The sequence below is a fragment of the Fistularia commersonii genome, chromosome 30, assembly GCF_037954325.1.
Source record: "Fistularia commersonii isolate RoL2024-O1a breed Wild chromosome 30, RoL_Fcom_v1.0, whole genome shotgun sequence".
NCBI classification, from domain to species: Eukaryota; Metazoa; Chordata; class Actinopteri; order Syngnathiformes; family Fistulariidae; genus Fistularia; species Fistularia commersonii.
This window is the reverse complement of record NC_141313.1, coordinates 7,743,068-7,760,350: the sequence shown is the minus strand read 5'-3', so window position 1 is coordinate 7,760,350 and position 17,283 is coordinate 7,743,068. Positions and strand designations below refer to the sequence as shown.

At 43.4% G+C, this 17,283-nt stretch overlaps 1 protein-coding gene across 10 annotated transcripts in view; it reads left to right on the top strand.

Moving 5' to 3' along the window:
- Positions 1–17,283, top strand: part of elmo1 (engulfment and cell motility 1 (ced-12 homolog, C. elegans)) — a 113,412-nt gene that overhangs the window by 553 nt on the left and 95,576 nt on the right. For 3 of the 10 annotated variants that reach the window (XM_086177837.1, XM_086177838.1, XM_086177842.1), the window contains exon 2: positions 2,708–2,766. The gene's annotated coding sequence lies outside the window, so the exon portion shown is untranslated. Of the gene's footprint in view, positions 1–2,707; positions 2,767–3,779; positions 3,916–9,451; positions 9,473–12,710; positions 17,198–17,283 lie in introns of those variants that run through there. The other 7 variants (XM_086177839.1, XM_086177843.1, XM_086177846.1 and 4 more) reach the window with 5 other exon arrangements.

Here is a 17,283-nt window from a genome sequence, read left to right as displayed (position 1 = left end):
CCCCGGGCTGCCGCCGCCGCCGCAGCTCGCCCGGCGAGGAGCCGCGTCCCCCCCCCCCTTTCCTTTCCCCCGGTGCCTTCGCTCGCCGCGGGCCCGGGAGCAGCGGAGAACCGCATCTGCTGCGTGCATGTGTTTACGCGCGCGCGTGTGTGTGCGTGTGGGCGTCCCCCCCCCCCCCCCCCTCTCTTCACCGTGGACAGAACCTCTAAAAGCGGCCGCTCGGTTGGAAAACCCGCGTCCCCAAGCGAGATGGATGGGATCCGGGCCCTCGGAGGGTCATAACTTCCCCAAAGTTTCCGTGCTAACTCATGCCGCGGTGACAGCCGGTCGTGGGATGCGACAGGTCGTGGTCGTGGGGGGAATGTGACGGGTCCTGTCACGGAGGAGCTCCCCTCCTCGCTTGGTGTCTTCAGCTCATTTCAAACCTAAGGGGAGTTTTTGTATCGTTTGGGAAATGTTCCCTTTAGAAGTGATGAATTGTCACAGTGATCAGGACTCTCCAAGAAAACAGTGCAGGTAAAGGGATTGAGAGGTTGTGTGTGTGTGTGTGTGTGTGTGTGTGTGTGTGTGTGTGTGTGTGTGTGGATAATAGTCAATAACAATTGCTGATTGTATCCCAGGCACGATGAGTTGTTCAAAGCCACCTTTTTATACAAACTTAGTTGTATGTTAGAATATTGATGTAGCCTCACTGACTGGACCTGTTGTACAAATGTTAGTATTTTTAGTATTACTTAGGCGGCTTTTGTGTTTTTGATTTATGGGGGGGGGGTTGTTTTTTGTGAACTATTTTTGTAACCCTGTGTGTGTTATTTTTTCAGTTTTCTTCACCAGATTTGCTATGGTTGGATTTGCTAGTTTTCATACATTTCTATAAAAAAGGCTCGTTCACAGTAATCAACGCTGAATATATTTTCCCGGTCGAAGTCTCGTCACCTGAATGTTACAGCTCCGCCTGCCAAACAGCTGGCAGGCACATCACCTGGCAGCCTCTGCGGTGCATGTATGAATGATGGCGAGATGCAAGACTTTAAGTACCTTCAGGCTATGAACAATCACAGCTGTGCAGTTTATTGAATACTGAACGAGTGTGAAATCCTATTGCTAACACTTGTCAATGCTGCTGTTTATATCCAGATCATCCTTTTCTCAAGTCATTAAAGAAAAAAAATTGTTTTCGACTCCTGGGAGACTGGCAATTAATCATCTTAAAATTGTAATTGATATACAAGAAAATTCTTTAAAATCTGCATGGAATGGCGGGGTAGAACTTCTTGAGTTTTATCTGATGCTTAATTTGAATTCTGGAGTTAATCTTATTTCAACGTCCATACCAGCATCATTGTAATACTTCAATACAAAAATCAGTATTGTGATATTCACTGTTTCCATAGAGTCCAGTGCAAAGGAAGCCTGAGCGTCATGTTTGTGCGATCCAGTATGGAAAAGATGAACCAAGCGTCTGTCTGGTTTGCTTTTTCTTTTTTGGGTTATGTTTTTATACAACTCAAGAAATATTTAGTGTGTAAACAAGCCAACAACATAATTGACAAATCCCCTTTTTAGGCCAAAGTTGACCAGTGGACTCTTTGGAAACCTGCTTCTCAATACTTCCTCGGTAATCTCTCTCAGCAGCGGTGATGGACCTTATCATCACGCGACTCTGCTTCAGAATATGCCCGAGCCCTCTCCCACCCACGTTATGGTGTGTCTGCCCCCCTGAAGCCACTGTCGTATCGTCATGGCCCCCTAACAGGGCTTTCTGATAGAGTGAGAGTGCATTTACATGCCCTGTTAACCACCAAAGACATCCTTGTTGTGATGGAGCCACACGCTGCCGGCATCACTGAGGCCAGCTCTCCGGTAATCCCAGTCGAAGGTAGCTCAGGGACACAAACCGCCGCTCGCACTCTCAACGTTGGATTTTCAGGGTATCCTTTTCCATTCTCTGAGTATCGCTGGTGGTTGAAGTTGCCATTATGGTGCGGTTCTACCTTGCTGCAGATGCCCATGAGGAGGATGACTTGACGTGAAATGCGAGACCCTGTGTTGCATTTCGAGGTTTGGCCGCTGTGTGCAGCCTGTCTACGTGACTGTGGTTCGTAGTGGGTTAGAGATTGATGTTCCTTGGTTTAGGAGTGGGCCTAGTGCAGCTTTAGCAGTCAAGAAAAGCAATTAAACTCGTACTAAAGAGCACGCCACTAACTTGCACTATTTTATTAAGCTGCAGTGTGAAATTGAGTGTGAGCAAAGCTTTGGTGCGTAGCTGTCCGGTTCAGAAGGGAAGTGTGGCTGAAGCAATTATGTCACTTTTACAGCCACCATGGGAAGCTATATATCTAGAAGAATGCACACACGTGCAAGAAAAAAAAAACCTTATTTGTTGAAACCTCAGTTTCGTTTTTAGTCCAATAAATATTTATTTTCCCCCTTGGATAATCTGAAAGAATAAGTGATAAATGGATTAATGAGGGCAATTACTGAAATCAGTCCAGCATTGAATGAGAATGCTAAAACCTCAAGCATGAAATGGCTGCATGGGGCCGTTGACTGGAAAAAGCCTTTATTTGTCTGAGCGACTGGATCCGGTGTTACTATGGTTGTCCGATGACATCACCGAATTGAACCCCGCAGTCACAGACGTAGCCAAAATCTGAATTGCGAAATGCCTTGGCTAAAATGATGATGTCCTCTCTGTCTGCCACAGGTCACGCCGCTCATGGAACAGTCTTTTATGAGAAAACGTGCAGCCAGCCTTTCATAAATGTGAGTATCGATTTATAATCCATTGTAAAACTTTTTAGATCAATATCGGCTTGTTGCGTCTACGTTCCCAGGAGGGTACAGGTGATATTCAGTTGATGTCATTTTGTTCGATTTACAAATCGATTGCAGTGTCCTCACAAATTTTAGCGTATATATTTTGTCAGCTTTATGTCGAACAGTGGAAGTATCAGTCCAAATCTAATTTTCCCTGACAACAATTGAATGAACCTCAAATATGCTCTGATGCATGGATTATTGGATTTTATTTTATTTTTTTGAACAAACCGTAGAATATCCACTGCTGATATTAAGTATCCATTGGACTTTGGTTATGGCAGGTGGATGTCTAAATACCACCCACTGGATTCAGATTACTGGCAAAATCTACTCAACAGTGTGGGCTTGTGACAAAGTGAAGTCCAATGTTTTCCAAATGTTTCCATCATCGCAGCTTTGTTTTATCAGTTTGACGACTGCGACATGTTGTTGGTTCAGCTGTTTAAAGCAGTATATCAAACCTGACAGCTTATTATGTTCAAAAGATAAGTGGGGCATGTCCAGGAGAATCATCCAATGTCAATCAGAAACATTAACCATGTTATCACTGAAGAGTAAATAAAATACTAGAGAGAGTCTTACAGTCGAGTCTGCGAACCAACTTCACTGTGGTCTTTTTTTTTTCTTTTTTTTTTTTTTTCATCTTCCAAGTGAAAAACACCACAAAACTTAATGAAGGAAACTGGGCAAGCAGTAGAGCCGGGCTTTATTGGAGATGATGGTGGCCTGTCCTTGCTTATTGAGTTGCATCCAGGTCTATCTGTCTCCAACTGCCTACTGTTGGCATCCTCTCACCTCCTGAAGTGCAACCTTGCCAATTCCTGAGCTGCATCTCTCTCTCGCCCGACAGCCCCTTTCCTCCATCCTCACCCTCCCTCTGCAGCTTGTTATCTCTCTCTCATTAGCTTACCCTCTGCTTTCTCACACACACGCCCTTCCTTACTCTTCTCTCTAATTTTTTTTTTTTTTTTTTTTGCGTCCTCTCTCGCCACCCTCATCTCATGCACTTTCCTCTAATTTGCTCCCTGTCAGACTGCTGCACCCCCGGTCTCCTTTCACACTCTCTGTTCAAGCTCCCTGAAGGAAACGGAGGTATGTAAATAGTTTTCCTCTTGATGTATGCCTGCTATCTGTCCATCTTAATGAACTAATTTCCCCCCATCTCTTTCTGCTAGAGGCTCTGAATTCTGGGGTCAAATGCTATTATATCCACGCTTTTGCTCATTTTTCATTTGTCTTGCATCAGGAGACATAAACTGTCCTTAATATCAACAGCAGCACCTTGACATTTTCATGTAAAGGTGTCTTGTTGTCGTATACACTCGTGCTACACCGGTCCTTCTGCAGCCTCAGGTTAGATTAATTTACAGCTTCGAATGAGATAAATGTTGCCTGTATAATTGCTCCCGGTGGTTCGAAGTTAATTAAAACAGCAGGTAGGTTGTGAGGAGAAGGTGCCAGACAGACAGACAGTGGGTGGATGAGAAAAGCTCTCTCAGGTTCTGTATTTTGCTGACTATTGCTATAAGGGTGGAGAAAGTTACATGGCAATTTGACCTGTGAACAAACTGCTATTAATAAGAAACTGCCAGAGAAACTTTAGCAGTTGCATAATGGGACTCGTTCTTGGACGCGTTACGACCTTTTACCCAATGCCTCAATGTTTTACTCCCTGGGCACTGAGGCGATCCATTCTTAGAATCTGAATCAGTTCAGCATCCACAGGGACAATTTTCAGATGAAGTCTAGACTCGGCACTGAGCAAAGTGGCCCCGGACGACCCGGCGACCGAAATGCGTGTTCGTTCTGCCCGCTGCATTCCAGCTGTGGCCTCGCGAAAGAGCCCAGCGAGTTTTAGCCTGCCCTCTTGGTGTGTTTATCTCTGTTTGTGGTATTTTGCATCTCTGCGCTAAGAAGATCCCCTGGCCGGCGGGAGAGTAAGTGGATCATGTCTCTATGTAACCAGCGCATCCCCACTCCAGCTGTGCACGCTGACATTGAGCTTGCCACATATTAGGAGCCGGGCACTTCTGCGAGCAGCTGGAAGGGTCTTCTGGGCTGCGTGCAGCTGTCGCAGTAGGACGGTGCGCATGTGTGGATGGCCTTAAGTGTGTGATTTATGAAACGCTTGCGCACGTGCTGTAGAGATTTACAGTTCAGGGCAATGACGGGTTTGATCTTGAAGACTCACGTATGTTGTTATCCTCATCACTGCATGCTGGTGTGTCACAATGACCCAGGTGCTGAACGCAGGATATTCTCAGCTGTAACCCAGTTATCGGTTATTCCCTCGTGTATTCCTATTTCATAGGTCTCTCGCAGCTTTGTTTGATACTCGAGCAGTTGCGTTTTCTTTCCTCTTCATCGGTCTGCCCATGCTATCCATCCATCTTCATCTATAAATCCATCGTCATCGCATGGCAGTCTACTGACGTTCCATTAGGCACACACGGACCGTTGATGAGCACCGCCAGGATTTCGGTGGCTTGGAAGGGATCCGAAGTGCAGTTGTGGGTCCTCTTAGGCTCAACGATGTGCACTTCTCCTGGCAGACCCTTCCAAGTGTTTCCTTCAAGGAGTGTTTTGGTGATGGTGGCCCAGTTTTTTCCTAACACGGTGTGCACTTGACTTTTTTTTTTTTTTTTCTTTTCTTTTTTTCTTTGGCCAGAGAATTGGGAAAGCGTTAATTGATAGTAGTTTTTGTTTATGGTCAGGAGTTTTCTATTTGATGTTTAGTTGAGTGTTTTTTAGTCTGTCAACTGTGTATGCGCATTTGCCAACTTTTTCTGAAATAATGTTTTCAGAGGAGCCAGGGAGTATGCCGCTGTCTCCCAGACCATGTGGTGCATGTTGCTTCAGCACAAAAACATTACCTGCCACACTTTTCTAATTTTAACGTTGATCTTAACAGAAGATATTATCACATTGATAAAATCCCAATCTGAACGCTGGGTACTCTGTTGTTGGCCAGAAGTTAGGAGTGGGTGCTGTCCTGCCGTCAAACTGCACGCAGACTCACTCTGTGAAAAATGTTGCTGATAAAAACCTAACTATAAAAACTGAGACTCTGCTTCAAGACCAGAATTGTTTACATGTTTATATGCACTTCTTGATGACATGAGAACATTTTTCAAATATACAAATCATTTCTACACATTGCAGAGGATTTTGTACTTTGTGCATCTCATCTGCATGATATGAAGTGTTTTTGAATAAGTTTCAGGTAGATTACCATGAACAAACGGGTGATTAATTGGATAGGCACCAAATGTTAGTCTTTAATCAACTAAACTGAATTAATTGACATGACCCAGATCAACATCCCCCTCAGGAACTTGGGTTGTGCAATATGATAATAATAGAAAAAAGGAATATATATATATATATATATATATATATATATATATATATATATATATATATATATATATGTATCCCACGATAATTCCCATGGCCTCCTTGTAATTGTATTGAGTGTGGAAAGGGGGTGTGATGGACTGAGAGCAAAAAAAAAAAAAAAAGAGTAAAGTTGGCAGTAAAGACGGGAAAAAAAAAAACCCTTTAATGTAGCAGTGGAGCTGCAAGTGAAACCTACGGTCCAAATTCCGACGGTTCTTTCAGGTCCCAGCAGAGTGATGTGTTGAAGTAAACAGCCTGCCTCCTCTCTTCTCACCGGTAGTGAGGCTTCTTTTGTTGCTCTGAAGCCAAAGCACTACTTTGATGTTTTCAAGTCAACACCAGTCCCTCACACAATCATAAACTAGCAAACTAATGAACAATAGTGATGTAAATAAATGAAAAATGGTGTGTCATCAGTTAGTACTGTCTTTGAGCACACAGTTTATTTTATTAATACAGCCAAGGCTTCATATGGCAACTATAAATGCAAAGGCGCCCCAGTAAAAGCAAGAATTGTCAGGGATTATTTAATTCCACCACTCATTAAACCAGAAATTGCATAACAAATGACACTTATCAAAAATGTTAAATGCTTTTCCAAAAAATGACTTGTCCTAACATTGGTCTTTGTACATTTGAAGCGATGCTCGACGCGTTATTAGCCATCTAGTGGGCTTCAAAGCATGCATTAAAAACACATTTTCACTTTTATTCAGTGAGGTTGAAACAGAACTAGATAAATACATGAATGAAAATTTTGCAAACCATTTGACAAAGGGTTATGAAAAGGTTTTGTATGACTGAGGAGGAGCATTTTGGTTTTTACGTGCTTCCTCACAACATGTGGGTATTGAATGAATCTAGAATGTTAGAAATACCTAATTAGATGGTATCCCATGACTTAACCAGTTTCCTCTTTAAATACAGACGACCCTGTCATTAATTCAATCCATCCATCCATAAAAGCTTAGTGAGGAGAGGCCATTGACCCATTCTGGCTGCCAAGCATTGCCTCCAGTTGGTCAGGCGGTTCGTTTGGGTCGGTGGATCAGAATCAATATAAGGGAAAGAAATGCCAGAGAACATGTGCTTAGTGGAGTTGCTGCTCCATCCTCTCGCACACACAGGGTTTTGCTGAGTGCAGAGCTTATGCTAATGAAAGCCTCTTAAAATTCAGTGCTCTGGGATCAGGATGGACATTGGCAGTGAGCCTTTTCTTGACTGATCCTGGTACAACGGTCTGCTCAATCTTTATTGCACAATATTTCATATAGATGACTGCAATGACAAAAGTGTGTGTGTGTGTTTTGAACCTTGAGTCACATGTTAAAGCCAGGCTCCAATTAAAGGTCGGCCCCATGCCGGCTTTCAGCGTCTCACAGGTGCACACACAATGATGATCTTATCTATGCCATCCCTTGATGGGAGAGAAGGGCATGTACGGATGACCGGAGGTTTCAGTGAAGTGAACCAGAAATAAAACTAGCCTGTTGTTTTGCTTGATATGAAGTCAGGGTAAGCTGGTTGCTCTGCTTAGAGGTTCAGGCTGTTGGGTTTTGTGTTTGTTTTTTATTTTTCTTATTTTTACAACCTTTTTTCTTCTGTCTTCATCCACCTACTGTTTCATCATTTATTTAATTTCTGTATCATTCAGAAAATGAGTTAGTCTCATTGTAACTGGAAGAAAGTAAATCATGCCGTACAGTCTGAAGACATTATGAGATCTGGCGCTTGAAAGAGTAATCTAACACTTGTTCAGTGGTTTGGTTGAACATGTAACTTGGACTATTAGAGGCTCACAGCCACTGAAGTGTTGGAGGTCCATTTTGGGCAATATTTACATTTAGCTCCTTCTTTGGAGATATTTTTTTTCCACAGCCGATGTCCAGTGTTTCAGAATTACTTATTCTTATTCCCTTTCAGCCAAATCTGGTCTCAAACCATGTTCAAATCTAAGGGATGGCCATTACGGTATCTGAGTGTTAAGTTGTAAACCCAGAATCGTGAGTGTTAACGTTCTTTGTCTGCGTAGAAGCTAAGCAGTTTGCATCACCATAGCAACCCATTTAATGCAGTTCAAGTGTCCGGCTGATTTATATCACCTAATTAGACTGCTCTTCTGATATCTGTGGTGTTTAGCTAAAGGGGCTCTGATACATCCTTGCATCTCAGCTCTGTCAGAAACATTGAAGGCGATTTGCACATCGTTTTAGAGAATTATAGTCACTTAAAGCCTCACAAAAGTGTCCTTTGCACTGCTAGAATTTTGTGTACTTTTGATGTTTTGCTCAGAGCAGACTGAACAGCACAGGACGTCAAGCATGAGATTTGGATTTATTTTTCAGATAAAACACCTCAGTTGTGATCCCTCATCATGTTGACGTTGACACCAATAACCTCTGGCTCCAAGCCAATGGACCCGTGGATTTTCTGTGGGAAAACTTTCTGTTTAAAGTTGAAAACCACCATGTTAGAGATTCATTTTGTCCACAGGCAACTCCACAACAATGGAAATAATGTCACTTACCGCAATTAAAAACAAACCGCATGAAACAAGCCATTCAACTACAAACAGCTATTTTATCGATGAGACAGACGTAAATATCAAGTGAAAGTGCAAATCACTGTGGCTGGCAGCCGAATCTCTCGGCTTCTGAAACACTCCCTGTGGGAAAGAGAGCCTGTGGAGGACGCAACGAAACCATTCTGCTGCCAGAACATGGCACATCTTTCCTTTCGCGATGAAACTTTTTATTTTATTCTGATTCCTTAAGCACTATTCCACCTTTTATTGCTCTGAAGGGAATCCTGCCACTCTTGACAGGTCCAGCCTGAGTCATGTGAGTCGCGGCAATTGTGATAGTAGTCATTCATGTATACATTCTTCTCCATGTGATGTCAGGGATTGTTCAGGAAAGAGTACATGTTCCTTGGCGGTAATGCGTGTTCTCTGGGTCCACTGTGTTAAAGACAATTTGTTCTTTTTAAAATTATTCCAGTGAAGTTACTTGAGTAGACTGGACGAGTAAAGATATCATCAGCCTGAACGCGCTGCGGATTAATGTGTTGGCCGAGATAAGGTATTGCAGGCCGCTGCGATTTATCTATTTATTTGATAAATAAATGTACCAAAGCTGGCTACCTTTTTAAAAGGACAGGCACCGAGGAGGAGGCGAGAACCTCACACAGCAACCCGAGGTCACAAGCTGACCGGACCTGTGACGAGTGCTCCACAGGCCTCGGGTCGAAGGTGGGTTGTGTGATGTCAGGTCTGCCTGTGCACGTGCGACTAAATCAAGACAGAAGGACATTTTGAGACCCTTGAAAGCTTCATGCCTCTCCCATTGCCCTCATGCCATCATGTTCCAGTCGCACCAGAGTATTCGGACAACTTTGCATATCTATATTGGCAGTTTTCTGACCCCTGCTGCCCATACACACAGACCAGCAGCAGCGCCGTGCGTCACAAGATGTGTTTGCATGAGGCTCTAGTGTTCTTTTCCCCCACTGCTCCTGTTTCAAAGCCCTGTAGTAGCTTGAGGTACAGTTCTTGTTGGCTCCAGCTAGCCAATAAAAACAGGCCATAATCACCTCACACCCTGATGCTGCTTTTCATCACCTGTTAGTAACAACTTACATAATCTATGTTCGCTCTGAAGGACTTTGATGCTTTCAAGGAGCCGGTCAACAGGAGAAGCTATTCAGTAAAGAGGGTGGTATTTGCTTTACTTGCCTAACCCTCAGTTAGACCCTTTTTCGATTTTTCTGGCCGCTGTTTTGTTTTTCTATCGCAACTCTTTGGCTTAAATGGATAAAATATAAATGACACACAGGTTTTTATTAATCTTTTTTTCTTTTCTTTTTTTTTTTTTTATTTCCTTACCGCCTGAGAGTTCCCTGCAACTCAGAGGCTTTCGAAAATGCAATACAAAAACACAATTGGCCGACTTCACAATACAGAAGTGGTAAAAGAGAATTGTCGATGGGTTCTCCCTGCTTCGAGCTTACTTGAGATTTGGATTCTTGACGGTTCTGACAAAGAGGCACTGCCCTCTTTAAATAAGTGTGTTTCGTGGCCATCACGAAGACGGCGCTGTTCCTTTTTTATTTTTTTTCCGCCTCAGACTCCCTTTTATTTTTGCTTCGCGCTTCGTATTCCCCCGTCTGTAAACCACCTGCCTTACCCTGCATCACCCCAGCTAGCAATGTGGCTGAAGAATAACATGGTGCAGTTCAGCTCAGTCGGGCTCAGCAAGGCTCTCTATTGAGAGAAGAGGGGTATTGTAGTGGCAGACTATCTGGGTTTAGTGTTGCCTTCGGGGCTTGTTGCTGTGTCTGTTCTTTTGTTGTCTGGAGGGGAAGCTTAACAGTGTGTGTTTGAATTTTTGCATATGTGTCGTGTCTGATTTCTCCTTGCTAAACACTCTAACCCGGACTGCCGCGGAAGAAAGGCACAGGAAATGCCGAGGGCAGTTTTATAACAGGAAGAAAGCTGCAGGATAAATAAGAGCATTTAAGCATTTGTTTGTTATAAAGAAGGGCGATACTAGTAGTTTTGCATCATTTCCAGCAGGAACAGTGACAAGATTCTTTTAAGATTAGGTGTGGGTTAAAGAGCATAGCCCTTCAGGGAAAGTTTAAGATGCAGTCCTCGCCATCGCCTGACTATGAACTGGTCCATCTCCTGTTGACTTAACAGCCGACAAGAAAGGTCAAGGAGTGTAGACGAAACCCGATGTAATGGGGTTTGCTGTTAGTGCATTTCAATATCAGTTACAGGGGAGGCTGACAAGTGAAATATGGCATGTTTGATGCTCATTTCCGAGTACCCCGTGAATAGATGTATGGGGGGCTGTTAGGCGGCGATTACATCATTGCAATGACATCGTACCCACAGCAATGTAAGCCTGGCCTGAGGAATGCCCTCCACTCGTGCTTTCTGCTCCACTCTCCCCCTGTCATCTCTCTCTCTTCCTGTTTCACATAAACGTGGGTTATATGCAATTAACCCATAAAAGGCAAAAATGAAGTTCTTTGACTCGTATCCCCCAGTCTATAAACGGCCCAGCCCCGGCCTCATACTGCTGCTGCGCCACAAGCTAAGCCCCCACCCAACGGTTTGACTAGGAGTCGACAATAACAAAGCAGCCACGAGCAAAGCCCCAATGAGCGGCTTCATGGGACTGGGACTCTGCACGCAGAGGATGAAAGCGCTCTAGCAGCCACCGCATTGCTAGGGTGGAGGCCCGGCTGGCATGTTGGCTGACCAGGCAAGCAGGGGTTGGAGTTAGTCAGCGGGTAAATTTGGGGTGGGGGGTGGGTTGGGTCTAGCATGTGGTTTGAAAAGATGTGTGGGGGCTGTTGGGGTAAATAAATAATGGGAAAGGCAGCAAAAGAGTTGTCGCAATTGAATGGGTGAGGCCGAGGACCGGGGCGTCTCAATGTAGAGGTGGGCATGGTGAAAGTATGCAGAAATAAATGAGTTTTGAGTCTACAGGAAAGAATGAGGAACGAGCAGAACAATAATAAGCATCTGCCTCAGAGTTGATTCGAGAAAGCTAGAATAGCAAGGCAAATATTTTGAAAGTCACCTCCACTGTAAGCTTATGTGTTTTGGCTGTGTGCAGTGATGTGGTACCAATGAGCCCTCAGTAAGCAACACTGTACAGTGGACAGGGAAGCACCCAAAGTGTATGTGTTGTGTGTGTGTGTGTGTGGAATTAAGGGTTGCATGATGTATAGCTCCAGCTGGGGGGCTGTGGGAGGGGACGGAGAGACAGCTGGCAGAGCAAAGGGTGAGTGTAATTAGGAGTGTGTGTGTGACAGCCACAGTGACTCCTTTGTTCCCACTCACTTGTGCCAGTCCGAGCTCGTAGATGGCTGATCAGTGAAGTGACTGAACCCTTTCACGGCACCTAGACCCGATACAAAGTCTAGCTTTAGACTTCTCGGCAGCTTGTCTGCGTGCCTGTGACACCATACCGCAGCGTGCTGGCAGTGGCAGCAGATTTCCACAAGAGAGCCCATAACCATCTCCTGTAATGTCAGTGCCCCCATACAGCGCTTATTATGCTCATGATGATAGTTATCATTGCTAACATAATTTTTGCACCAGCAACTTAGAACAACAGGCTGATGACTATAAGCTGTGTTAATGGATGTTGTCGAAGGCCTGCCCTCTCTCCTGAGTTATGGTTTAATAAGAAGTCATTTTTGCTCCGTTGAAGAGGAGCACTTTATGTGTGTAGTAAACTTGTGCTGCTACTGCAGGTACTGCTACCATGATGTGCATTGAGTTTTATCAGTTGCAGGGTCAATAGAGACAGCCTGCTCTACTTCTTTTATTACAATTTTCGTGTGTGTGTGTGTGTGTGTGTGTGTGTGTGTGTGTGTGTGTGTGTGTGTGTGTGTGTGTGTGTGTGTGTGTGTGTGTGTGTGTGTGTGTGTGTGTGTGTGTGTGTGTGTGCGCTTTTATTGCTCTCTGCACATTAATTTTCGCTCTTCAGATTGCAAGTAGCCTTTAAAGAATTGACCAACCAATAGCTGATACACTCTGTGTGTGCATGTGTGTTCCTCCTTCCTCTGAAGGAATTAAATGTGCTTTTTTTTTTTTTCCTGAGAGCTCTACACTAAAGTGTTCACTTTCCTACTGCCATTAGTTACACAACGTTTTATTATTTCTATTTATTTATTTTAGTTTGATACGTTTTTTTCACTTTGTGACTACTTCTTCAGACTATCTGAACCATTTAGTTCAAGTAGGACAAGTAAAAATAGCCACAAATCAATCCCAAATGTGCCCGGGCTCTTTGCACATCTCGATCTAGGCTAGCCCAACTCAACAGGGGATTGTGACACGGCATCCGAAGCCTGGTCGAATGACTGGCATACTGGCACTTGAGGAGGGCGTGTTCATTAAAAACATGACTTGTGGCGCTCATTTGGGCCTTGACACACTTTAGAAGCCATTAAAGAGGAAGCAGCAGATTATGGTTTGTTGAGTTATGATGATGATATGACCTTTTGGATATCACATGCTTCGGTGGAGGCGGTAATCCTCCAAGCTAGTGAATTTAGCTAAGTGGACCATGTTTCCATTAAGGGATATATATGTAGTCTGCAACACACCAGTGGCAGTTCTTGCCTAAACGAATTATCGATTGCAGTGGAGTAGCACATGTGTTTCTGTGCAGTCATGAGAGAGGACTGTGGAAACATCTCAAGAGTAAAGGAGCAATTTGATTTGCAGTCAAACTCAATTTTATAAAAAAAAGGCACAGTGGTGAAATAAAAACAACTGCAAGGGACCTACGCAAGCAGACCTTTTAAGAATGATAGCTCTGATATTGGCTTGAATATTATGCAGTAGTTTTTATTCATTGGATTAGAGGTGTATGTTTTTTCCAGGATAATTCTGAGTGTATATTTTAACCCGAGGAAAGATAACTGCTCTTACAAGTTGTGATGTCTAAAATCAACCTTGGTAGCTCCAGGTGCACATCGTTTCGCTTTGACTCAGTCCGGATGATATTTGTTTTGGCTCTGTATGTTAGATTCAGTTGTTAAACATCAGGCAACATGTATTTCTTTTCTCTTTTCAGAAATCTTATTCATACCTTCATGCAGAGTCATGTGGGAAGTGCAGCCATTGTGCAATATTTTGCAGGCTACAGCATGGAGACTTATAGCATCAAACCCCAAAAATGTTACATTTAAAAATGCATCACGAAGTGATTGCCTTACAACACATGGTGGTTTGGGCAAGATGTTGTCTGTTATTTAGGTAAAGCAAAGTGTCAGTGACCAAGAGAGGAAAGTCAAACACATCTGATTGAGGGAGGAAAAAAGAGGGGAAAAAATAAATCAAGGAATTACCTGGCGTGAACATCATCCAGCCACACCTGAGAGACACAAGTCTGTGCCGGAAATGGGCTTGTCTGAATCTTCGACACAAGAGCAGAAAAGGACAGCAATGCTCGACTATAAAATTAAAAAGAAAACAAAAAGAAACAAAACAAACTTTATATTGCTGGATTGACACTGTTATAACTTGTTCAGGGGTTTGCCATTCCCATATCGGGTAAACTTGGTCCTCACAAAAAGAACAATCTCAGAAATGTGCATGTCCCCTGTGTAGTTAGGCTGTCGTAGGGAAAAGGGTAATGTAATGCAAACAGAAGGGCAGAGTATACACTCTGGCTTCCTGCGTGAAGATCGCTGTATGGCACACCCTGATATGAAACCCTCTGAAAGCAACTCTGGTTGTGTATGTCGTAACAAATTGAAATTCTGGCTTTGGTGGCTCAGAGTACATTTGCAATGGAAATATTCTGACCCAGGCTGCCCGATCCTTCACGTCCCATTTAACTGGATGGAGCACATGGCAACCCTGTCAGCACTGCGCGCACAGGGAGCTAAGCTCCTATAATGTAACAGAGCAGGTCTGAAAAAACCTCTGTCACCAGTATATCCGTAACCTTTTAGCTGAAAACCCCACTAAGACTTGACTGAACTCCAATGTGCCCTGCGTAGCACTGTGCACAGGAAGATGCTCAGTGTATAAATCGTATTTAGGTGTGTGTGGGGTCTTGTTTTGTATCTTGCCGTTTTCTTAATACTTAAAAATTCTGAATCATCATTTGTGACAAATGGATCGTCTTCACATGTTTGATTTTTTTTTTTTTTTTTTCTCTGCTAAGAAATGATGATGATTTCAGAGTTCCGGAGTTCCATTTATATTTAGATACTTTGCACCAACGTGTAAATGTACCCGTAAAGCAAACGTACATGTTAAAACTCATTCCCTTGTGTCTATGGACACTTGAAACTCCTTTTGAACAGTAATTTTAACAGCTGCCTCAGGCATAGACATTACCCGAGTGTTTTCTATGTCAGACACAAATAATTCCGTTTACCCAGTTAGGGACACATTAAAATCACTGAACAATTAGAATCATCCATCACCTTTTATATCACCATGGTGTCATATCTGTTGGGAGTTTGATCAGTGTAACTTAATCCTGTCCAACTGCATCCAAAGCAGAATGTACCTATTAAGTGTGGGGAAACTATCACACATTAATTACACAATCATGTGCTAGTGAGCCAAATGGAATTCATACAATGGCATTTTTAACAAAGCCCTTTCAGTTTATATCACTTGAAATTGAAAACTAATTAACAATAATCGGACATAAAAACCATGTGAAAGATGTGGAAAATATTCAGTATAACTGTTAATTACTACCGATGAAAGCACTGCCCAGTAAATCAAGCCCTTTAGCCACAGCGTTATTCTTGTATAATCCACACATGTTCTATTCTTGGAGTCACAAACACGAGTCGTGCCTGATGGACGGCACAGTGCACTGGATCGTGTGTGTGTGTGTGTGAAACAAGGCGCCTGCCTTTTTGGTTTTCAATTTAGACACCAAAGCTGCACCGTCGTTATCTTCCACATGATCAGCAATAATTTGGCTGCAGCATGGAGGATCCACACACACACACACACACACACACACACACACACACACACACACGCGCTCATTTAGCAGTGGCTGAATAAGCAGTGTGTGTTTTTCTGAATGAGAAGCTGCGCAGAATGGAATATAAAAGGCCATGTTTTTTTTATTTTGTGACTCACTGGCCATCTTTTTTTCAAAATAACCTTTTGTCTGGTTTTTTTTTTTTTTTTTTTTTTCTCTTTCCCCTGCCATCTGGCGGGTAAATTTAGCACTTTGAGGAAGTGGGATTTCAATGTTTTGTTTGTTTCTAATGTCTGGGCAGAACACAAAGACTGTGGAGCTTCACCCCTGCTGAGCTGAACACGCAGAATAGGGTTTTTTCTTTTTTTTTTTTTATTCTTTTCAGGTGTCAGCTCTCAAAATAAAGTTAGGACTGACTCTTGATCCCCAGTGCGGAAGCGTAAAATTGTTTCTCACCCCCATACCCTGTACATTTGTTGACATGCTGTCCCCAGACAGCCGCATCTGGAGCTTTCTGACTGACACGCTGTGTCTCCATGTCAAACTATTTCCATTTTACTCTCAAATGCTGGAATGAAATTAAGTATTGAGAATGTTTTCCATAACAGCCTGTATGAGATTTGTTGGTAAATGGTTGATGAATCTGCTGTGTTTTGAGAGAAGTAATTGATTCACCCTGCTGCAGCATGGTGTGATTCGCCACACAAGGGGAAACTAGAACGAATCATAATGTTGTGGTACTTTGTTTTTTTTTTTCCTCAACCAAGGCCAAGCTTCATGTGTTTTTTATAGTAGAAAAGCAGTTGTTGATGTTTGTGGTTGTTTGGCTTCTCTCAAATGCACCCACTTAGAATGAGTGGGGTGTGTGAGAGATGCACCGATGCGCTTGGTGTTCTGCTAGAGTAGTCAAGGTCACTTTATGATGGAGGCGGTTTTCCGTTGTGAATGAAGAATGCTGTGCTGGTCCCTCCTGATGCATCGCTTCCCGCTTCCTCAGACATGCGTGCATGCACACACGCACACACAGACACGCACAAGCTTCAGTTAGACAATAGAACTATAGACCTGTTTCCATGACTTCCTTTTAACCAACCAGAAAGCACCATTCATTCCCGCCTTGGTCACATGACCCGACAGGATTTTTGTGTGGTCCCATCCCTCCTCCACACACACACACACACACTCTGAGGGGTCCTGTGAACTTTTTCAGGATGACTTGTTCCTTGGAAGCGTGGCCCCAGACTCCAGTCATTGTTGTCTTCCGTGATCAGTTGGAGGGAGCTCTGGTCCTCCCCCACCCTCCGTTGCTTTTGAGGAATGACACTTTGATGTTCTTTTCAAGATTCAACAGACTCACAGTCCCTCTCTGGTTACATTCCAGGATACAAGGATAAGATTTAGCCATTCTCGGGTTTCACCACCTCCATATTGCTACATGAGCGATTTAAAATGTGGAAGCCACAAGATGAATGACATTGAAACAACTAAAGGTAAATCAGCGGTCGGGGGATCTTCATTTTTTTCCTGGTTGAATAACCGGGCACATGTTTGCATGTCCTTTGAATGTATTTTATGT